We start from the raw sequence: 25282 nt of genomic DNA on the forward strand, positions 1-25282 counted from the left end.
GTCTCAGATGACACTATGGACTTGGACTTTTGAGTTAATCCTGAAATGAGTTAAGACTCTGGGAAACTGTTGGGAAGGCATGATTGTGTTTTGAAATGCAAGAACATGTGATTTAGGAGGGGCCAAGAGCAGAATGCTATGATTTGGCTGTGCCCCAACCAAAATCTCATCTTGAACTATAGTTCCCATAATCCCCACATGTTGTGGGAGGGATCTTGTGGGAGATAATTGAATCATGGGGTGGTTATCCCCATGCTGCTGTTCTCAACATAGTGAGCAAGTACTCATGGTTCCATAAGAGACTTTCCCCCAATTCGCTCTGCGCTTCTTCCTGCCACCATTTGAAGAAGGACTTGTTTACCTCCACCATAATTGCAATTTCTTGAGGCCTTTCCAGCTCTATGGAAATGTGAGTCAATTAATCCTTTTGCCTTTATAAATTACCCAGTCTTAGCTATCTCCTTATAGCAACGTGAGAACAGACTAAGACGTTCCTTATAAGAAGAGAAAGAGATACCAAAGCTCTCTCACTCTGCCCGTGCACAAGGAAGAAGGTCATGTCAGCAAACAAGGCCAGGAAGAGGGTCCTCCTCAAGGGCCAATCTGCTGACACCCTAATATCAGGCTTCCAACCTCTAGGACTGTGAAAAACGCCTGTTGTTTAAGCCTCCTAATCTATGGCATTTTGTTGTGGCAGCCCCAGCTAACCTAAGTCACTTCCAGATTATAAATATTTAACTTTATGCATTTCAGATTTATAGTCCTTTGCACTGTGCACATTTTTGCCTGTCTGTGATACATGTTTCTATCTTCTTAACAATATCCTGCAAGGACCAATTTTTCTTTGCTTTAATTTTTTTTGAAAACCAATTTATTTTTAAAATGTAATTAGTGGGATTTTGGGGGGCTTAACAAATACATATTTATCTTATCCAAGCTTATAAATCTCTCATATTCTAAATATTGTATAATTTCAGCTTTTATGGTTAAATATGTGCTACAATAAATGGTATTATTTTAATTTAATTTATCAATTATTTCTAATATGTAGAAATATAATTAGTTTTTCAAATGTACAAAATTTCTTGTGATCTTGGTATGGTTATTCATTAGTTATAGTAATTTCAGCTAGATTCCTTCCATTTTACCTGAACTATCATACTTTATGTGAATAAGAAAAGCTTTGTTTTCTCTTTTCCAGACTGAAGCTTTCATTTAATTTTTGTGGCATGTTCACTGAATTGACCACGTAGTAAATATTGATTCAGGGTGGTGAGAATGGATATTTTTGTTTGATGTTAGGTGAAAAGTTTTCTGCCTTTCAATATTGAGAAGATTGATGCTTTTTCTTCTGGTTCACTAAGAGATTTTATTGTGATGGGAATTGCTCCAGTTCGGATGTGGTTTGTCTCCCCTAAAACTTATACTGAAGTTTTATCCCCATTTTGGCTGTGTTGAAATGTAGGGCCTAGTGGGAGGTATTTGGGTCATGGGGGAAAATCCTTCATGAATAGATTAATGTGTTCCCTCAGGAGTTAATGAGTTCTTGCCATCCCAGAATCGGATTAATTACCACAAGAGCGGGTTGTTAAAAAGAGTCTGGCTTCCTTGGTTTCTATCTCTTTCTTTCTCTCTCACAATGTGATCTCTTTGTACACATCCTCTCCCCTTCTTCTTTCTGTGATGAATTAAAGCAACATGAGACCCTCACCAGATGCAGCCACCCAATCTTGGACTTTTCAGTCACCAGAATTGTAAACTAAATAAACCTATTTCCTTTGTAAATTACTCAGTCTCAAGTGTTCTACCCACAATTAACTGAGACAGAGATTAAATGTTGTTAAATGATGCTTTTGCATGAACTGAGATAAAATTATGTTTTTTGATTATTCTGTTAATTTAGTGCATTTTATTGGTTAATCGTTAGATGTTAACTTTATTTTTCTAAAAATAACCATAAGTTGATTACAATATGTATTTTATATATTACGTGTATTTCAAAATTTGATTCACTAAAATTTTCTTGAAGAGTTTTTCTTTTCTAACCATGTTACTTTTCTTAATACAAATTTCTCATTTTTTTTTTATTATACTTTAAGTTCTAGGGTACATGTGCATAACGTGCAGGTTTGTTACATATGTATACTTGTGCCATGTTGGTGTGCTGCACCCATCAACTCGTCAGCACCCATCAATCCGTCATTTATATCAGGTGTAACTCCCAATGCAATCCCTCCCTCCTCCCCCCTCCCCATAATAGGCCCCGGTATGTGATGTTCCCCTTCCCAAGTCCAAGTGATCTCATTGTTCAGTTCCCACCTATGAGTGAGAACATGCGGTGTTTGGTTTTCTGTTCTTGTGATAGTTTGCTAAGAATGATGGTTTCCAGCTGCATCCATGTCCCTACAAAGGATGCAAACTCATCCTTTTTTATGGCTGCATAATATTCCATGGTGTATATGTGCCACATTTTCTTAACCCAGTCTGTCACAGATGGACATTTGGGTTGATTCCAAGTCTTTGCTATTGTGAATAGTGCCGCAATAAACATACGTGTGCATGTGTCTTTATAGCAGCATGATTTATAATCCTTTGGGTATATACCCAGTAGTGGGATGGCTGGGTCATATGGTACATCTAGTTCTAGATCCTTGAGGAATTGCCATACTGTTTTCCATAATGGTTGAACTAGTTTACAATCCCACCAACAGTGTAAAAGTGTTCCTATTTCTCCACATCCTCTCCAGCACCTGTTGTTTCCTGACTTTCTAATGATTGCCATTCTAACTGGTGTGAGATGGTATCTCATTGTGGTTTTGATTTGCATTTCTCTGATGGCCAGTGATGATGAGCATTTTTTCATGTGTCTGTTGGCTGTATGAATATCTTCTTTTGAGAAATGTCTGTTCATATCCTTTGCCCACTTTTTGATGGCGTTGTTTGTTTTTTTCTTGTAAATTTGTTTGAGTTCCTTGTAGATTCTGGATATTAGCCCTTTGTCAGATGAATAGATTGCAAAAATTTTCTCCCATTCTGTAGGTTGCCTGTTCACTCTGATGGTAGTTTCTTTTGCTGTGCAGAAGCTCTTTAGTTTAATCATATCCCATTTGTCAATTTTGGCTTTTGCTGCCGTTGCTTTTGGTGTTTTAGACATGAAGTCCTTGCCCATGCCTATGTCCTGAATGGTACTACCTAGATTTTCTTCTAGGGTTTTTATGGTATTAGGTCTAACATTTAAGTCTCTAATCCATCTTGAATTAATCTTCGTATAAGGGGTAAGGAAAGGATCCAGTTTCAGCTTTCTACTTATGGCTAGCCAATTTTCCCAGCACCATTTATTAAATAGGGAATCCTTTCCCCATTTCTTGTTTCTCTCAGGTTTGTCAAAGATCAGATGGCTGTAGATGTGTGGTATCATTTCTGAGGACTCTGTTCTGTTCCTTTGGTCTGTATCTCTGTTTTGGTACCAGTACCATGCTGTTTTGGTTACTGTAGCCTTGTAGTATAGTTTGAAGTCAGGTAGCGTGATGCCTCCAGCTTTGTCCTTTTGACTTAGGATTGCCTTGGCAATGCAGGCTCTTTTTTGGTTCCATATGAACTTTAAAGCAGTTTTTTTCCAATTCTGTGAAGAAACTCATTGGTAGCTTGATGGGGATGGCATTGAATCTATAAATAACCTTGGGCAGTATGGCCATTTTCACGATATTGATTCTTCCTATCCATGAGCATGAAATGTTCTTCCATTTGTTTGTGTCCTCTTTGATTTCACTGAGCAGTGGTTTGTAGTTCTCCTTGAAGAGGTCCTTGACATCCCTTGTAAGTTGGATTCCTAGGTATTTTATTCTCTTTGAAGCAATTGTGAATTGAAGTTCATTCATGATTTGGCTCTCTGTTTGTCTGTTACTGTTGTATAAGAATGCTTGTGATTTTTGCACATTAATTTTGTATCTTGAGACTTTGCTGAAGTTGCTTCTCAGCTTAAGGAGATTTTGGGCTGAGACAATGGGGTTTTCTAAATATACAATCATGTCATCTGCAAACAGGGACAATTTGACTTCTTCTTTTCCTAACTGAATACCCTTGATTTCTTTCTCTTGCCTGATTGCCCTAGCCAGAACTTCCAACACTATGTTGAATAGGAGTGGTGAGAGAGGACATCCCTGTCTTGTGCCAGTTTTCAAAGGGAATTTTTCCAGTTTTTGCCCATTCAGTATGATATTGGCTGTGGGTTTGTCGTAAATAGCTCTTATTATTTTGAGGTATGTTCCATCAATACCGAATTTATTGAGAGTTTTTAGCATGAAGGGCTGTTGAATTTTGTCAAAAGCCTTTTCTGCATCTATTGAGATAATCATGTGGTTCTTGTCTTTGGTTCTCTTTATATGCTGGATTACGTTTATTGATTTGCGAATGTTGAACCAGCCTTGCATCCCAGGGATGAAGCCCACTTGATCATGGTGGATAAGCTTTTTGATGTGCTGCTGCATCCGGTTTGCCTGTATTTTATTGAGGATTTTTGCATCGATGTTCATCAGGGATATTGGTCTAAAATTCTCTTTTTTTGTTGTGTCTCTGCCAGGCTTTGGTATCAGGATGATGTTGGCCTCATAAAATGAGTTAGGGAGGATTCCCTCTTTTTCTATTGATTGGAATAGTTTCAGAAGGAATGGTACCAGCTCCTCTTTGTACCTCTGGTAGAATTCAGCTATGAATCCATCTGGTCCTGGACTTTTTTTGGTTGGTAGGCTATTAATAATTGCCTCAATTTCAGAGCCTGCTATTGGTCTATTCAGGGATTCAACTTCTTCCTGGTTTAGTCTTGGAAGAGTGTAAGTGTCCAGGAAATTATCCATTTCTTCTAGATTTTCTAGTTGATTTGCATAGAGGTGTTTATAGTATTCTCTGATGGTAGTTTGTATTTCTGTGGGGTCAGTGGTGATATCCCCTTTATCATTTTTTATTGCGTCTATTTGATTCTTCTCTCTTTTCTTCTTTATTAGTCTTGCTAGCGGTCTGTCAATTTTGTTGATCTTTTCAAAAAACCAACTCCTGGATTCATTGATTTTTGGGAGGGTTTTTTGTGTCTCTATCTTCTTCAGTTCTGCTCTGATCTTAGTTATTTCTTGCCTTCTGCTAGCTTTTGAATGTGTTTGCTCTTGCTTCTCCAGTTCTTTTAATTGTGAGTTAGAATGTCAATTTTAGATCTTTCCAGCTTTCTCTTGTGGGCATTTAGTGCTATAAATTTCCCTCTACACACTGCTTTAAATGTGTCCCAGAGATTCTGGTATGTTGTATCTTTGTTCTCATTGGTTTCAAAGAACATCTTTATTTCTGCCTTCATTTCATTATGTACCCAGTAGTCATTCAGGAGCAGGTTTTTCAGTTTCCATGTAGTTGAGCGGTTTTGATTGAGTTTCTTAGTCCTGAGTTCTAGTTTGATTGCACTGTGGTCTGAGAGACAGTTCCAATTATGTGGTCAATTTTGGAATAAGTGTGATGTGGTGCTGAGAAGAATGTATATTCTGTTGATTTGGGGTGGAGAGTTCTATAGATGTCTATTAGGTCCGCTTGGTGCAGAGATGAGTTCAATTCCTGGATATCCTTGTTAACTTTCTGTCTCATTGATCTGCCTAATGTTGACAGTGGAGTGTTGAAGTCTCCCATTATTATTGTATGGGAGTCTAAGTCTCTTTGTAAGTCTCTAAGGACTTGCTTTATGAATTTGGGTGCTCCTGTATTGGGTGCATATATATTTAGGATAGTTAGCTCTTCCTGTTGAATTGATCCCTTTACCATTATGTAATGGCCTTCTTTGTCTCTTTTGATCTTTGATGGTTTAAAGTCTATTTTATGAGAGACTAGGATTGCAACCCCTGCTTTTTTTTGTTTTCCATTTGCTTGGTAGATCTTCCTCCATCCCTTTATTTTGAGCCTATGTATGTCTCTGCATGTGAGATGGGTCTCCTGAATACAAAAGACTGATGGGTCTTGACTCTTTATCCAGTTTGCCAGTCTGTGTCTTTTAATTGGAGCATTTGGTCCATTTACATTTAAGGTTAATATTGTTATGTGTGAACTTGATCCTGCCATTATGATATTAACTGGTTATTTTGCTCGTTAGTTGATGCAGTTTCTTCCTAGCCTCGATGGTCTTTACATTTTGGCATGTTTTTGCAATGGCTGGTACCGGTTGTTCCTTTCCATGTTTAGGGCTTCCTTCAGGGTCTCTTGTAAGGCAGGCCTGGTGGTGACAAAATCTCTAAGCATTTGCTTATCTGTAAAGGATTTTATTTCTCCTTCACTGATGAAACTTAGTTTGGCTGGATATGAAATTCTGGGTTTAAAATTCTTTTCTTTAAGAATGTTGAATATTGGCCCCCACTCTCTTCTGGCTTGTAGAGTTTCTGCCGAAAGGTCTGCTGTTAGTCTGATGGGCTTCCCTTTGTGGGTAACCCGGCCTTTCTCTCTGGCTGCCCTTAAGATTTTTTCCTTCATTTCAACTTTGGTGAATCTGGCAATTATGTGTCTTGGAGTTGCTCTTCTGGAGGATTATCTTTGTGGTGTTCTCTGTATTTCCTGAATTTGAATGTTGGCCTGCCCTACTAGGTTGGGGAAGTTCTCCTGGATGATATCCTGAAGAGTGTTTTCCAACTTGGTTCCATCTTCCCCCTCACTTTCAGGTACCCCAATCAGACGTAGATTTGGTCTTTTTACATAATCCCATACTTCTTGCAGGCTTTGTTCATTTCTTTTTCTTCTTTTTCTTTTGGTTTCTCTTCTCGCTTCATTTCATTGATTTGATCCTCAATCGCTGATACTCTTTCTTCCAGTTGATCAAGTTGGTTACTGAAGCTTGTGGATTTGTCACGTATTTCTCGTGTCATGATTTTCATCTCTGTCATTTCATTCATGACCTTCTCTGCATTAATTATTGTAGCTATCAATTCTTTCACTCTTTTTTCAAGATTTTTAGTTTCTTTGCACTGGGTACATAATTCCTCCTTTAGCTCTGAGAAGTTTGATGGACTGAAGCCTTCTTCTCTCATCTCATCAAAGTCATTCTCTGACCAGCTTTGCTCCGTTGCTGGCGATGAGCTGTGCTCCTTTGCAGGGGGAGATGCGCTGTTATTTTTTGAATTTCCAGCTTTTCTGCCCTGCTTCTTCCCATCTTTGTGGGTTTATCTGCCTCTGGTCTTTGATGATGGTGACGTATTGATGGGGTTTTGGTATAGGTGTTCTTCCTGTTTGATAGTTTTCCTTCTAATAGTCAGGACCCTCAGCTGTAGGCCTGTTGGAGATTGCTTGAGGTCCACTCCAGACCCTGTTTGCCTGGGTATCAGCAGCAGAGGTTGCAGAAGATAGAATATTGCTGAACAGCGAGTGTACCTGTCTGATTCTTACTTTGGAAGCTTCCTCTCAGGGGTATATTCCACCCTGTGAGGTGTGGGGTGTCAGACTGCACCTAGTGGGGGATGTCTCCCAGTTAGGCTACTCAGGGGTCAGGGACCCACTTGAGCAGGCAGTCTGTCCGTTCTCAGATCTCAACCTCCATGTTGGGAGATCCACTGCTCTCTTCAAAGCTGTCAGACAGAGTTGTTCGAGTCTGCACAGGCCTCTGCTGCTTCCCCTGTTGTTTTTTAGCTGTGCCCTGTCCCCAAAGGTGGAGTCTACAGAGACAGGCAGGTTTCCTTGAGCTGCCTGTGAGCTCCACCCAGTTCGAGCTTCCCAGTGGCTTTACCTACTTACGCCTCAGCAATGGCGGGCACCCCTCCCCCAGCCTCGCTGCTGCCTTGCAGTTAGATCGCAGACTGCTGTGCTAGGAATGAGGGAGGCTCTGTGGCCATGGGACCCTCCCGGCCCGGTGTGGGTATAATCTCCTGGTGTGCCCGTTTGCTTAAAGCGCAGTATTGGGTTGGGAATTACCCGATTTTCCAGGTATTGTGTGTCTCAGTTCACCTGGCTAGGAAAAGGGATTCTCTTCCCCCTTGCACTTCCCAGGTGAGGCAATGCCTCGCCCTGCTTCAGCTCTCACTGGTCAGGCTGCAGCAGCTGACCAGCACAGATTGTCCGGCACTCCCCACTGAGATGACCCCAGTACCTCAGTTGAAAATGCAGAAATCACTGGTCTTCTGTGTCGCTCACACCGGGAGTTGGAGACTGGAGCTGTTCCTATTTGGCCATCTTGCTCCACCCTCCAAATTTCTCATTTTGTAATACTGGGTTCATTAAAGTAATTGATTACTGTTTTTGTTCTTCTCTATTCTGAAAATTTTTTGCAAATTTCAAATTATTTCTTCCTGAAATGTTTAATTCAATGGTGAAGCTATCTGAGCCTGGAGTTTCTTTGGTAAAAAATTTTTATATAACAAATTTTATGTGTTTAATAGATTTGGCATTATTCATGTTTTCTATGTCATTTTGTATAAGTGCTTAAAATAATAAATTTCATAAAATGACCTTTTTTTTTGCTGTATCCTGCTATTTTTGATGATTTATACTAATCTTTCAGTTCAAAGTAATTTAGAATTAATATGGTAATTTCTATGATTTGTTCATTGATTTGAATAGTATTATTTCAAACGATTCAAGGATTTTCTAAAATATTTTATGTTATTGATTTCTAATATAACTGTGCTGTGGAAAAAACAACAACAACAACATGCTCTTTGCATGTTAATCCCCTTAATGAGTCTTGATTTCACCAGCATAGTCACTATCTTAGGGCAGGTCCAATTTATATTTGGCAAAAAATTTCTATTCTGTCATTATTTTGCAGAGCGCTTTGACTTTTTAAAATTTTTTAAAGCTGAATTTCATTTTTTTTTTTTAACTTCTATTTTCAGATCAGATGTACATGTGCAGGTTTGTTACGTAGGTGAACTCATGTCACAGGGGATTGTTGTACAGGTTATTTTGTCACCCAGGTATTAAACCTAGTAACCATTAGTTATCTTTCCCAATCCTCTCCCTCTTCCCATCCTTCACCCTCCAATAGGCCCCAGTATCTGTTGTTCCCTTCTAAATGTCTGTGTTCTCATCATTTAGTTCCCACTTATAATTGAGAACATGCAGTATTTGGTTTTCTCTTCCTGTGTTATTTTGCTAAAGATTATAGCCTCCAGCTCTCTCCATATTCCTGAAAAGGACATGATCTCATTTTATATGGCTGCATAGTAGTCCATGGTGCATATGTACTACAATTTCTTTATCCAGTCTACCACTGATGGGCATTTAGGTTGATTCCATGTCTTTGCTATAGAAAATACTGCTATCATGAACATACACATGCATATTTTCTTATGATAGAATGATTTAAATTTATGTGGGCATATATTCAATAATGGGATTGCTATATGGAATGGTGGTTCTGTTTTTAGGTCTTTGAGGCATTGTCACACTGTTTTCAACATAACAGTGAACCAATTTACAGTCCCACCAACAGTGTGTAAGTGTTCCTTTTTCTCCACAACCTCAACAGCACCTGTTATTTTTTGACTTCTTAATAATAGCCATTCTGATGTGTGAAATATTATCTCATTGTGGTTTTGATTTGCATTTCTCTAATGACTGGTGATGTTGAGCTTTTTCTTTCATATGTATGTTGGCCACTTGTATGTCTTCTTTTGAAAAGTATTTGTTCATATGCTATGCCCACTATGTAAGGGAGTTGTTTTTCTTGTAAATTTATTTCAGTTCCTTACAGATGCTGGATATTAGACCTTTGTCAGTTGCATAATTTGCAAAACTTTCCTCCCATTTTGTAGGCTGTCTGTTTACTCTGTTGATAATTTCATTTGCTATACAGAAGCTCTTTAGTTTAACAAGATCCCATTTGTCAATTTTTGCTTTTGTTGCAATTGCTTTTGACATCTTCATCATTTAATTTTTGCCTGTTTCTATGTCCAGAATGGTATTGCCTATGTTGTCTTCCAGGTTTTTCATGGCTTGGATATTGCACTTAAGTTTTTCATTCATCTTCAGATGATTTTTATAAGGAAAGATTCCAGTTACAATCTTCTACAGCGGGCTAACCAGTTCTGCCAGCACCATTTATATAATAGACAGTCTTTTTCTCTATTGCTTGTTTTATCAGCTTTGCTGAAGATCAGACAATTGTAGGTGTGTGGTCTCATTTTTGGGCTCTATTCTGTTCCATTGGGCTATGTGTCTGTTTTTGTACCAGTACCATCTTGTTTTGGTTACTGTAGCCTTGCAGTTTAGTTTAAGGTCAGGCAATGTGATGCCTCCAGCTTTGTTAATTTTCTTCAGGATTGCTTGGCTTTTGGGCTCTTCTTTGTTTCCACATAAATTTTAAAATAGGTTTTTCTAGTTCTGTGAAGAAGTCATTGGTTGTTTAATAAAAATAGCATTGAATCTATAAATTGCTTTGGGCAGTATAGTCATTTTCATGATAATGATTCTTCCTATCCATGACCATGAAATATTTTCTCATTTATTTTTGTCTTCTCTGATTCCTTTGAGCAATGGCTTGTAGTTCTTGTAGAGATCTTTAGCCTCCCTGGTTAATTGTATTTCTTGGTACTTTATTCTTCTTGTGGAAATTTGTGAATGGGATTGTATTCCTGATTTGGCTTTCAGCTTGACTGTTATTGATATACAGGAATATCAGTAATATTGCACATTGATTTTGTATCCTGAGACTTTGCTGAAGTTGCTTATCAGCTTAAGGAGCTTTTGAACCAAGACTATGGGGGTTTTCTATATATAGAGTCATGTGGTCTGCAAACAGGGAAATTTGACTTTCTCTCTTTATATTTGGATGCCATTTATTTTTCTTTCTCTTGCCTGATCGCTCTGGCAAGAGCTTCCATTACCGTATTGAACAGGAGTGGTGAGAAAGGGCATCCTTGCGTTGTCCATAAAGGTGGTCATAATATTCTACAATGGCATGTTGTATTTCTGAGGGGTCAGTTTAATGTCCTCATTGTTATTTCTAATTGTGTTTATTTATTTTTATCTTCTGTCTTTTCTTTATTAGTCTAGCTAGTGGTCTGTTTTATTTTATTTTTTTCCAAAAAATCAACTCCTGAATGCGTTGAAATTTTGAATGATTTCTTGCGTCTCAGTCTCCTTCAGTTCAACTCTGATTTTTATTGTTTCTTGTCTTTTGCTAACTTTAGGATTGGTTTGCTCTTCATCCTCTAGTTTTTTTAGTTGTGGCATTAGATTATTGAATTCAGAACTTTCTAACTTTTTGATATGGGCATTTAGTGCTGTAAATTTTCCTCTTTACAGTGCCTTAGCTGTGTCCCAGAGATTCTGGCATGTTCTATCTTTGTTCCCATTAGTTTCAGAGAAGTTCTTGATTTCTGTCTTAATCTCACCATTTAAACAAAAGTCATTCAGGAACAGGTCACACAATTTTCTGTGTAATTTTATGGTTTCAAGCAATTTTCTTAGTCTTGATCTCTAATTGTATTGCAGTGTGGTACAAAAGAGTCCAAAAAAATTGTATTGCAGTGTGGTCCAAAAAAAACTTTTTCTATTTTTTGTAATCACTATTTCATTTGTTTCTGCTATAATCTTTTTTTCCTTTCTGTTCTTCTTTTTCTATTTTCTTGAGATGTAATGTTAGGTTGTTTATTTGAGATCTTTTTTCTTTTTAAATATTGGTGTTTATTGCTATAAACTTGCTTCTTAGAACTGCTTTGGTATATTCCATATTTTGGTAGTCAACGTTTTATTTTTTATTATGTAGCTATATAATTTTGGCAATCCTGAATTGTTGCTCTTTCAAGCTAGGTTGGGGAAGTTCTCACGGGTTATATCCTGAAATATGTTTTCCAAGTCGCATCCATTTTTCCTATCTCTTTCAGGGATACTAATGGGTCATAGATTTGCTCTCTTCAAATAATCCCATAGTTCTCAGAGGTATTGTTCATTTCTTTTTATTCTTTCTTCTCTATTCTTATCTGATGGTCTTATTTCAGAAAGCCAGTCTTCAAGCTCTGAAATTCTTTCCTCAGCTTGATCTATTCTGCTACTAATACTAGTGATTGCATTATAACATTTCTGTAGTGTGTTTTTCAGCTCCATGAGGTCAGTTACTTTCTTTTCTATACCGTATATTTTGTCTGTCAGCTCCTGTGTTGTTTTATTGTGGTTCTTTGCTTACTTGAATTGGGTTTCAAAATACTCCTGCACCTCAATGATATTCATTTCTATCCATATTCTGAATTCCATTCCTGTCATTGCAGCCATCTCATCCTTGTTCAGAACCTTTGCTGGAGAGGTGGTACAGTTCTTTACAGGAAAGAAGGCACTCTGGCATTTTTAGTTTTCCAAGTTCTTGTGCTGGTTCTTTCTTATTAGTGTGGTCTGTTGTTTCCTCAATCTTTGCAGTTGCTGTTCTTTGGATGGTCTTTATTTTCGTTTTATCCTATTTAATGACCTTGAGTGTTTGGTTGTGGTTTAAAATGGTTTCAGTCGACTGGCTTGATTTCTGGAAGAACTTAAGTGGTCAGCATTCAGCTGCCAACTCCTGGACTGTGTGATTTAACTCTGGAGGACTTGTAACAGGTCCTAACTTTGTTATCTAGCTTTTCAAGGTTAGGAACCCACTGTCCCGGTGGAACCAAGGTGCTCTTGGACTGCTGGTCACTACATTCTGATAGGTGGTGCCAGCCAAAGCATTTCATAAGGCAGTGGCAGTGGGATCCATCCTGATTCATATTTGCCCACAGCAGCAGCAGCAGCAGCATAGAGAGTGCATGCTTATTAGCTGCGGCAGGATGCTAGCAGGTGCTGGGGTAAGGCAGCATGGTTGGGGTGGCATGGGATACCCACTGGTAACTGCGTAGGTAGTTGCACTGGTGGTGATATTAGCATGGGGTTAGGGCACTGGCAGGTGCAGCCAGAGTGTTTTTAAAATGTAAATTCATTAATTTGGTTGATACTGTTATCAATTATTTATGAGAGAGAAATATTGAAATTTCTAGATATAATAATATATTTATCTATTTCTATTCATATATATATATATATAATTGCCCAGACTAACATCATGAAGTATTTCCTCTGTTTTCTTCCAGTATTTTGGTAGTTTAAGTCTTACATTTAAGTCTTTATTCCATTATTAATTGATATTTTATGTGGAATAATACTAAGATCTAAATAGCATCTTGTGTATGTGTATATCCTGTTTATTGAAAAGATTTCTGTTTATTGAAAAGATTTCCCTTCCTCATTGAGTGTGTTTCACAATTTTGCTGAAAATCAGTTGTCTGTAAGTGTGTAGACTTATTATTGGGCCTTCCACCCTGTTCCAATGGTCTATGTGTCTATTATTATGCCAGTGCCATGTTGTTTTGATTACTAAAGTTTTACAGTAGGTTTTGAAGTTAGGTGATATCATACTTTATTCTGTATGTTCAAGATTGCTTGAGCTGTTTAGGTTGTGTTGTGGCTCCATATGAATTTTAGAATTTTTTCCTATTCCTGAGAAAACTGGCATTGGAATTTTGTTTAGGTGTTGGATTAAAATTGCAAATTGCTCGGAGTAGTATGGGCAATTTATGTAATAGTTAACTTTAGCTATATAATTAACAATATGAGTTATTCCAATCCTTGAATATGGGATGCTTTCCACTACTAGATACTTTTGCATGTTCATTTTTATAATCATTGAAGACATATTTGTGTCTTCATTTTTATAATCAATGTTTCATAACTTACAGTGTACAGATCTTTCATTTCCTTGATTAAATTTATTCCTAATTATCTTGATTTTTTTGTAGCTATTATACCTGGGATATTACTTGATTTACTTTTCAGACAGTTCATTGTCAGTGTATAGAAATATGACTGACTTTTTTATGTTGATTTTGTGTTCTGACACTTTACTGAGTATCTGAGTTTTGGTTTTATTGGTAGAGTCTTTAGGATATTTTATATGTAAAATGATGTCATCTGCAAACAGATAATTTTACTACTCCCTTTCAATTTGGACGACTTTTATTTGTTTCTCTTTTCTAATTGCTTTAACAAGGATTTCCAGTATTGTGTGAATAGAAGTGGCAAGAGTGGACATTCTTGTCTTGTTCATGATCTTAGAGGAAAACCTTTTTAACTTTTAACCAGAGTACATAAGCTGTGGTTCTGTCATATAGGTTTTTTTGTGTGTTAAGGTAAAGTCCTTTTATACCTAATTTGTTGATAGTTTTTATTGTGAAAGGATGTTGACTTTTTTGAATGCCTCTTTTGCGTTTATTAAGATGATCATATGATTTTTGCCCTTCATTCTGTTAATGTGGTTTTATCACCTCGATTAATTTACATAGATGAACCATTCTTGCATCCCAGGGAAAAATCCCGCTTGATCATAATGAAAAATCTTTTTAATGTGAATATAATTCAGTTTACCAGTATTTTGCTGAAGATTTTTGCATCTATGTTTCTCAAGATTATTATCCTGCAATTTTATTTTCTTGTAATATCCTTGTCTGACTTTTGTAGCAGGGTAATTCCAAAATTGTGACATGAATTTGGAAGTATTACCTCCACTTTAAAATTTTGGAAAAGTTTAATAAAAATGTGTATTAATTCTTTTTTAAATGTTTGGTAGAATTCAGCAACTAAGCTATAAATTTCTGGGTTTTTCATTGATGAGTGACTTTTCCTTACTGATACAATCTCCTCACTCATTATTGGTATCTTAGGATTTTCTATTTCTTCCTCATTTATTTTTGGGAGTTGAATGATCTAGTAATTTATTTGTTCTAATATCTATTTGTTGGAGAATAATTATTAATAGTAGTCTTATGATTTTTATATTTCTGTAGTATCAGTTAGAATGCTTTCTCTTTCATTTCATCTTCTTTCTTTTTTTAGTAAATCTAGTTAAAAGTTTGTCAGTTTTGTTTATATTTTCAAAACTGATCGTTTTATTGAGTTTTTCTATTTTTTGTAATCACTATTTCATTTGTTTCTGCTATAATCTTTTTTTCCTTTCTGTTCTTCTTTTTCTATTTTCTTGAGATGTAATGTTAGGTTGTTTATTTGAGATCCTTTTTCTTTTTAAATATTGGTGTTTATTGCTATAAACTTGCTTCTTAGAACTGCTTTGGTATATTCCATATTTTGGTAGTCAACGTTTTATTTTTTATTATGTAGCTATATAATTTTGGCCATTCTAACAGACATCTAATGATATCTTGTTGATTGAATATTCATTTATATCAATGCTAATGATTTTGAATATCTCTTTCTTACTGGGTATCTTAACTTACTAGATGAAATCTTCTCTAAATATTCTTTATATATTTATTTCTTTTGCTTTGATTTGTAGGTGTGCATAGGATCATTAAGCAGTGTGAGCCCATATCTAGAAGAGGTATCCAAGCACCCACAAAAATACCTAGTAGTGGAAAGTACCTAGTATAATCATGTTACTGGCCAGCTTGGTTATGTTTCCAATTTGAGAAGTGACTTGGAACTAAGAAAAAGAGGTAAAAACACATTGGTCAAAAATAACCCTATAAACAATACATTTTATTTTATATTTAAATGCTTTTTTGATACACGATTTTTGTACATACTTTTGAGTACATGTAATATTTGTTTACCTGAATAAACTGAGTAATAACCAAGTCAGGGCATTTGGGGTGTCCATTATCTCAAGTATTTATCATTTCTGTGTGTTGGGAACATTTTAAGTCTTCTCTTCTGGTTACTTTGAAAGATACAGTATATTGTTCTTATCCAGATTCATCTGCTATTAGACTTCTGCAATTATTTCTTCTTCTAATTGTACGTTTTCTACCCACTAACCTCTCTTTATCAACCCCTTAACCACATACCCTTCCATTTCATAAGATCAACTTTGCTAGCCCCAACATTTGAGTGAGAAGATGTGATATTTTTCTTTCTGGGCTTGGTTTTTTTCAACTTAAGATAATGGCCATCAGTCCCATCTATGTTAATGGAAATGACATGATTTCATTCTTTTTTATGGCCAACTTATATTAGATTTTGTATACGTACAATGTTTTCTTTACCCATTCACCCATTGATAGAAACTTAGGTTGATTGTCTGTCTTTAATATTGTAAGTAATTCTTTAAAAAACATTCAAGTGCAAGCATCCCTTTTATATACTTATTTCCTTTACTTTGGGTAAATACTCAATAGTAATATTGCTGGATCATATAGTAGCTATACCTTTAATTTTTTTGAAAAGTCTCCATACTGTTTTCTATAGTGGCTACATTTCTTGAAATTGCCACCAACAGTATATAGGAGTTCCTTCTTTTCTGCGCTCTTGTGAGCATCTGTTATTTTTTATCATTTTAATAGCCATTTTAACTCAGGTAAGAAAATTCCTCAATATGGCCTTGATTTGTATTGCCCTAATGATTAGTGATGGTAAGTATTTTTTAAAATATAGCCCTTGGCCATTTGTATGCCTTCTTTTGAAAAAATGTCTATTCACATTTTTTTTTCACTTTTAGTGGAATTATTTGCTTGTTTTTATTGTTGAATTATTTCAGTTCCATGTATATTCTGGATATTATTCTAGAATATGAAGAAAATAAGAATTTAAGAAAGTAAATTTATTTTCACGATTTGTATATTTTGTACATGTTGAAAAAACCTTGAAACTTAGACTTAAATTCCACTATAAATCTCATGATCTTAATACCAATACACTCTACTGCTGTCTTTCTTTTTCCTTTTTCACCTTTTTTTTATTGTGATACCTTACACAAAAACTCTGATGCAACTATAATGATCTCAGTGTGTCATGCTTTGGTGCTTCCCATTACTATACTTAGAATCATGTCAAGTGTTTTTCTCTCCTCTTTTCCTTTCTCAACACCAATGTCCTTCTTTCTATTCCAGAAATTATTTCTGCAATTCAATGCCCAAATGAATACTACTATCCTATAAAGATTTATTTTCACTGTTTAAATGATTTCTATACATTTATAAGAATTATTGTATTTTGTTTATGCTGTTGATTTATTTTTATCACATTTTATTTTGTTCTCTATATTTTTAGGAGGTGTGTATTTATTCATCTCTCTCCACATTGGATCATAAGTTGCTAAGAACAATAACTGTTGGTAATTCCTTGCCTTGTATAAGTTGGTAATGAGTACATAACTTATGGCTGTCTTATTAACTGATATAATAAATACCCTACTTAACAATGCTCAGATTTTTCTGTGATTATAAGATGTATTTAGCTATTTTTGTAAAGGCCAGTTTTTAATTATCTAGTTTGTCAGCAAGCTAATATGATTTCCTTGGGAGAAACTGAGTCATTAGGGATTAGCTGATATAAATTTATTTAGCTGATACTAGATTAATCCTAAATTTGTTAATCTGCCTATGATTTGGACTGTTTTACATATTTCAGCATCCAGAAAAGCATACAGTTTACAACTTGGAGCTTTTCTTTTGTATATATAAAATGAGGGCTTTGATAATCAAGAAACACTAAGCAGAAAAGATCTAAATTCCAAACTTATTTCTTACTTCTGCTTTTGGCCACAATAGAAGAAATGGTTCTTGCATTATCCTCCCATAATAGAAAACAGAAAAAAATATCGTTAACAACTGTTTTTAGATACTAGACAACCAACAGTGCCAAAGAGGCAGATTATCAGAGTTTAGGAGGCTCAGCAGCTGGAACTTGTGAATCAGATTACTGTACAACAGAAAGCTACACAAAGAGCTCCAGGAATCTGAATAGGGGCAATCTCAAGTCTTTCAGCAAATACTCAGCTGCATATGCATAGGATAAGAATTCACAAGACCTGGCAAAGAATAATTTCTGGAGAAAAACAACAACTAGTGAGATTTAAACTGAAAACCCTCCAAAATTCAAACTAGCGTAAGATGTACAAGTTCCAACCAACCACATCAGAGAAGATTAACTGAACAACTATGGCATTCACTAGGCTCCCAGAAGGGTGACCTCTGGTAGTAAAGCTTAAGTAACCCAAGAGTAAAGGCTGTGTTAGCCTGCCCTAACAAAACTTAAAAGTATCAATCTAATTCCCAAGTAGCTTAACGATCTCCAAAACCAAAACTCATTTCACCTTAATTTATTTGGGAACGCGGTGGTACAATCATAGCTCAATGCAGTTTCAAAGTCCTTGGCTCAAGGGATCTTCCCATCTCAGCCTCCCATGTAGCTAGCATTACAGGCGCCCAGCAGATAGGTTCTTGTTTGGTTGCCCAGGCTGGTCTTGAACTCCTGACCTCAAAAGATCCTCCTGCCACTGCCTTTTGATCACTGGGATTATAGGTGTGAGCCACCATATCTTACCATCAATCCACTTTAAACAATGCTACTCTTAGAAGCATTTGCTTAAAATTTACCTAAAACCACAAATAGATTTTAAAAAATCATAGTACTCAGTGAATCAAATATAAGAAATAGGTAAGTTTAATAAAATAATACAAAAGTATATTATTTATAAGAACATACCAAAACAAACAACCAAAAATGATTGTACAGAATGATTGTCTCTTAGCAGGTTAAGGAGTGGGTAGGGAAAATAATAAAGTATGTGAATGAAACAAAATAAATGAAATAAGAGAATATATTTGCAGAGACCACGGAGATAATGTGACATTCACTAATGAGTATGATTGACACAACCCTCCCCTAATGAAGTAAAAAATAAATGGTTTGATAATATCATATTTGAAAGAGGATCTTTTAGCTAAGTTCCATAAAACCAAAACAAAGCACATGCTGAACACTCATTAATTTAGTTAATCTAAAACATCAATGTGTTTCACTTCCCTTGCATATGGACTTGCTTTAAATTTACCTGAATAATCTGAACAGTTGTTCCAGTTTGTCACGATTTAATTTCCACTTACTGGCTAACATATTCCTCACAAGATATTTTTCTCATCAGTTAAGTGGTCACGTGTAAAACTCCATAGTCTATCTAGATGAGGAAGGAGAAATCAGAGGAAGAAAATAAAAGAGAAAATGCAAAATAATAGAAAGATGAGAGATGAAGAAAGTAGTTGAGGGAAGATGAAGCAGTAAATAGGTTATTAGCCTTACAAGCTAGGAATTGCAAACCCTTCCTTTTTAGCTTTGACTTTTTCCATTTCTTGCTCCCTCTTCATTCTGTAAGAAACTAGTTTGCTTTACTAATAGTATCTTCACCAAATTGTAAACCTTACTTTGTTTCCACCAAATTAAATCGTATAGAGGAGTTTTATTCAATCTAGCTGGATGGTGAAGAATGGATGTAGGCAAGTAGGAGGTAGTTTTACTATGTTCCTCTATACCTCAGGTCAGGTCTCATCTTCGGTCCCTCTGCACATTTCTATCAGCAGAAACACAATTCCTGATTTCAGAAATCCAAAGGATCCATATGTGCCACCTTGAGAAAACTGATAACAAAAGTCACTATTACAAGTACATCTGATATAGTAAGTAAGTTAACATATGGACAGAAAAAGCAGTTAAGGAAAAAAATAGAGGTGAAGAGAAACAAACATGGTTAATCTGGTGCCAAACTGTCCAAATGCTATGGGATTTGGAGACACAAAAAAGGACAAGATGTAATTTTCACAAGTATATATAATATATAACATACAAATGTATATATAATATATAATATATAAATGTATATATAACATATAATATAAATACATAATAATGTAAATATATAATATAAATATGTGTAGTATATGTATTTATCCCCTAGTTATTTTTTCTTTTTATTTTATTATAACATTTTAATACATTTGTATTTATTTAGAAACAAAAATGTAGTAACATATTGTACACAAAAGCAGGCTTTGTGAAAGGGAAGAGTTCCGATAGGCCTAGAGAAGGTGGTGAAGGCAAGAGATTGAGAGTAACAAAACAAAACCAAGAGCCCAATAGCCTTTTCTTTCTTTCTTTGATTATAAACATGAGAATGTTTAGTTTACATGTATAAATGTATTTGATTTATACAAATATGTATTTGGTTATACATATTACATAATAATGTGTATAATATTACACTCACTTTTTAAATAATGCCTGCAGTTTCTTTTTCTTTCTCCCTCTGCACTTAATAAATGGTTCCTCCAGCAGCTGCCCTCCCTGTGAGTTCTGCACCAACCACCACTGATAATTGCTCCTGTTAAGCATAATGTTTTCACAGCTGCAAGCAGGATTTTTAAATAGCAAAGGTGCACTGAAGCCATCCTCAGCAATTAATAAATATAATAATAACAATATTTGCACTTGTGACTTTTTACTCTGAGCAGATGAAAGCACTTCACAAATAAACATGTGTTATTAGCCTAATGTTTTACAGATGGAGAGGAAAAACCCACTAGATTTAGGTTAAGACCACATAAATGACTTTGCCCAAGATTGCCCAACAAATCAGATGCATGACCTTGAATACAACCAGGACTCCACTCAGGGCTTTCTCCAAAGGCCCTGCTTTGCTTTGTAAAAATCCAGCACCTATTAGCGTTTGAACTTTAAATGAGCACCACTTAATGCACTCATTTGTAATAACATTTGCCATAAAACCATCGTGTAGGTTCTGATTTCCATTAATTTTTGTTTCCATAAAAAGACAAACGTTACATTTCAGAAAGATTTTACAGAAAAAAAAAAAAAGGCGTTAAATCAAAACCTGAACACTGGATTTATCCTCTCCAGAGGCTTGCCAGTGAAGCCCAGTGGTGCAAAGGAGAAACAATGGATGAAAGAGAAGTGCTCAGTGCTGGCCTGGAAAGCTTGCAGAGGATAGAAAGCATGAAGAGCCAGGGTGTTTGTTCAAGAGACATGTTCCTAGCCAACTCCCTAAACTCCTGAGACTTCTTTGTTTGTTAACATAGAGAGATTAGATACTTGTAACATTATATCGCATATTCACACACAGTGCTCAAAGGTTAACTTGTCTACTGGTTAATAAAAGGTGCTCTACTTTCAACTGATTATGAATTCTGTATGTTTCATGCAAAAATATGAATTTTATGCTGCATAATTATATCCTAATTCTGTATTATTTAAAAGACTGCAAAAGTAATTTTTAATTCATCATTTTAATCTTCAAGAACATATATGCCCTTTGGTTTGAACATCTTGACAAAACCTCTGACCCTAACACAGATGGTTGTTACCTGCTGGGACGGTCTCCCACCAGTCTTCTGCCTGCCAATATGGTAATAGTAAATCAAAATATAGAAAGATTTTAATAATTGTGTTTGTTGAGTTTTAAAGTTAAAAAAATTCATAATTATATTTTAAGTCATTATTTTAAATTAAAACCAGTACATATAAGGCTTAAATATTAGAATAGTTTTGTATTAAACTGAAATGTAGCTGCTTCCTAGCAGGATTATACAAAGGACACTTTCCAAAAGCCTATACATTATTTCTTTTAAGAGTTAAGAACAACTGAAACACAGGTGGATGTTACATTTTTTTTTCAAGAAGAATTTCTCCAACCCTAAATATACTACCAAAAAAAAAAGTTAGATAATTATGAAAAAGGCATAAATTTATTTATATATATATATTACATATATATATATATATGTATGCTATAATAGGACAGTATCTGATACCTGCAAAATTCTGCATTATATATCTGTAGGAATACAGAAGAGCAAATTATAACTTCTTTTATAGGGTACTATAAATTATAAAGCTCTCATAATATATATTACATTTAAGTCCTGTAACAGTCCTGTACAATAAAATTTATAATGTTATTTAAATAATCTTCTTTTGCTTTTTTGTTAACTGTTTTTTTGATTCAAGAAAATAAATATGCTTAGGTTAAGAAAATATTAAATAATAATGACATACATAAAACCAAATGTATAAGATTAATCTTCATAATCCTTCAGTTTTAAGGAGTTAAACAAATTAGCAAAACATATATATTCCTATAAACTGTACATATATTTACATATGCATCTTATTATTGCCATTGTATAGATAAGTGAATATGTATTATGCAAACTCTCTAAAAACTTTATTTAAAATTTGTAATGGAGTTTTGTGAACTTCATAGACTGATACAAGTAGATATACCTTGTTCTGTTAAAAATCTGCTTAATAGCTATACAATTCCCTCAATTGCTAGATATTTCTTCTTTTTTCAGGTGTGCTTCAATTTCAAGTAATGTTTCAAAGACTACTGAACATAAACTACTATGTACTTTCTTGAATATATCTCCATAAAATATTTAAGGTGTAATTAATGTGACAGAAACTTTATCAAACTTAGAATGTAATAAATATTACCAAATTTTTATTTGATAGTTTCTATGAATTTATAATCACTCTAGCAGTTTATAAGAGTATTCAGACAAATGTATTTTAATTGGATTAAATGAGTATTGTATACAACTCAAAATAATATGGCTAGAAACCTCTAATATTGTCTCCAAAAAACTGTATCGTGAAATAACTATAAACACATTGACATACTCCCCAAACTAGGCTGTCAGACAATTTAATTGCTGAGTGAAAGTATCAATATTAATTAAAGACATATGGATGAAGCCAGATTGAAAAAAAAGAATGCATCTAGGCTTCAACTCTTGGCCTAACATGACCATGTTTTTAAAATTGACTATATAAAAAAGACAAAACAAGAATTAGGTATTCCTCTTCAGTATGTTTTCTGAGACTCAGGGCATATAAGACTCAGAAAACTGGACAATTCTCAGCCTGTATTTTTGTATTTTGTTTTTTTGGTCTCCATGAGGCATCACTACGCTTTGGATAACAACTTTTGAAATCCTTTCAGAGCGAGTGCGTAAATCACAGAATACATTTGTGTAGAAACAGAGGCCCAAGGAGGACATTCAAAGAAAGAATGGGAAAAAAACCTATTCTTTCTATTGTTGGTGGTATAGTTTCTCAGATATATATTGGAGGAAGGGTTGAAGATAAAAGCAATGCTAGTTAATTGTGCTTGCTAGAGGACCTTGGTTTTCACATTATTTGCAACTTTTAGAGAAACAAGTAATGGAGTATAAGGAAGGCTGATGAAAGCGTAAAGAAATGTAAAAAGTGTTACTGGAAACGTCGTATCAACTTGCTCTGTAGCTCAACATATGAAAAAGAGATTTAAAAAAATTTGTCAAAAATCATACTGACAATGGGAAACAAATACATATCAATAAAATGAGAGGAAATATTACCTTCTGAGGGGGAAAAAAAGTTATCCTGAAAAATAGAAAAGAAAGGGAATAATACATCTGACTACTTATGAAATAAAGATCTAATTCAGGATCCTGACTTCCAAACTTTCAGAAAAGTATTTGGCACTTTCATGAGCATGATAAAAAGTTAACTTCATGAAATATTAACAGAGAAGGAAAATATCATTTAGAAAAACAGTTAAAAATGAAAGATGTTGCTGTGAAATGGAAATAGAATGAAATTAAAAGAAAATAAGATAATACAGGAAAAATAAAATAAAGCATAGTAGTATAATTAATGTCTACTAAATTGCGGTAGCATAATGAAATATGTAAATCCCCAAATAAAAAAACAAACTTATATTAAAGAAAATTAATAAGGTAAACACTCACAAAATGCAAATGCAAATGCTGAAGAGTTGAAAAAAATCATGGAGGACATTTTATATGTGTATTTCAGATAATTAATATACAAGTATTATTATTATTTTGGGGGAAAGAATCTCACCCTGTTGCCCAGGCTGGAGTGCAGTGGCGTCATCATGGCTCACTGCTGCCTCAACCTGTGACTCAGGTGATCCTCCCACCTTATCCTCCCTAGTAGCTGTGACTACAAGCATGCGCCACCATGTCCATCTAATTTTTTTGTATTTTTTTGTAGATACGGGCTTTTACCATGTCACCCTGGCTGGTCTTGAACCCCTAGGCTCAAGCAATCCACCCTCATCATTCTCCCAAAATGCTGAGATTACAGGCATAAGCCACTGCACCCAGCCTACATTTACAAGTAATTTTTAATTGATATTCTTGAAGATTAGACCGGGGCAAACAAAAGAAATGCAACAAAGTAAGAATAGAAAAATAAACTGAAGAAACTTCAATTGATATTTTAAAAGAAAATACATATATTAATGCACACCACAACTGTATTATAAGAATAAAGAAAAATCTTGTTGAATTATGTATATGTATATACAAAAACTTTGGCAAATGCAAACGTAAGTAGACAGAAAAAAATAGTAATATTACATTTGTATGTACTTCTCAATCTTTTGCAGATAAACTGGGAAAAACATAATAAAGATACAATACACTTAATGGTATGAAAATATGTTTGATTTATTGGATAAATAAAGTACATTAATTTTTATTTCTTTGTTTATTTACGTATATTTAGTATATACTTTTCTTGTCTTTGAGTTTTTATGTCTTATTTTTTCTGTTTAATTATGATTAACATACAGAAAAATACACAGGTCTTATGTATACAGCTTAATGAGTTGTGACTTATACCCATAGAACTGATACCGATATTAAGATATAAAACATTTTATCACCTCAGAAAATTCTCTCGTGTCCCTTCCTATTTAACATACTCTCCAATAGGCAAATAATTTCCTATCTCTTTTATTATCCTAGCTTAGTTTTTGCCTGTTCTGGACCTTCATATTAATTATATTAGAAGGTAAAGACTCTTTGTCTAAGCTCACCACAATGTTTGTGAGATTCAACATTTTGTTGCATAAAATCATTGTTTTTTCCTTTTAACTACTGAAAGTATTCAATGTTGTGGCTTTTTTAGGATCTATCCAATCCTTTAATATAATAAACTATTTCCATTTTTTATTGTTATTAAGAAATTAAGAAAGCTTCTATGCATATGATTTTAGAGGCTATAATATGTTTTTGTTTCATTGTATAAATACATGAGTAGAACTAACTCGTAAGGTTGATGTATCTTTACAAGAAACTGTCAAATAGTTTTACAGAGTGGTTATATAATTTTACACTTTCACCATTCAGTAGAGGAGAAGTTGGTATGTTATAAATCCTTGCCAACATTTGGAGTTTCTGTGCTTTTAATTATAGCTTTTCTGGTGGGTATGTAGTAGTAGTTCATTGTGTTAAAATTTGCATTTTTTCTGACGAGTACTGTCAAGGACTTCCTTATATGTTCATTGGCCATGTACCTATTTTCCTTTCAGAAGTCTGTTAATAATTTTAATTGGGTTATTTGTATTTTATTTATAACAATGTAAATATATTTATATGCTTTAGATAATGTAAGAAATTATAAATATATGAAGTATATAATACATTTTTATCTGTATGTAAATATA

This window comes from Rhinopithecus roxellana, chromosome 4 (assembly GCF_007565055.1).
Source record: "Rhinopithecus roxellana isolate Shanxi Qingling chromosome 4, ASM756505v1, whole genome shotgun sequence".
In the NCBI taxonomy this organism is placed as follows: Eukaryota; Metazoa; Chordata; class Mammalia; order Primates; family Cercopithecidae; genus Rhinopithecus; species Rhinopithecus roxellana.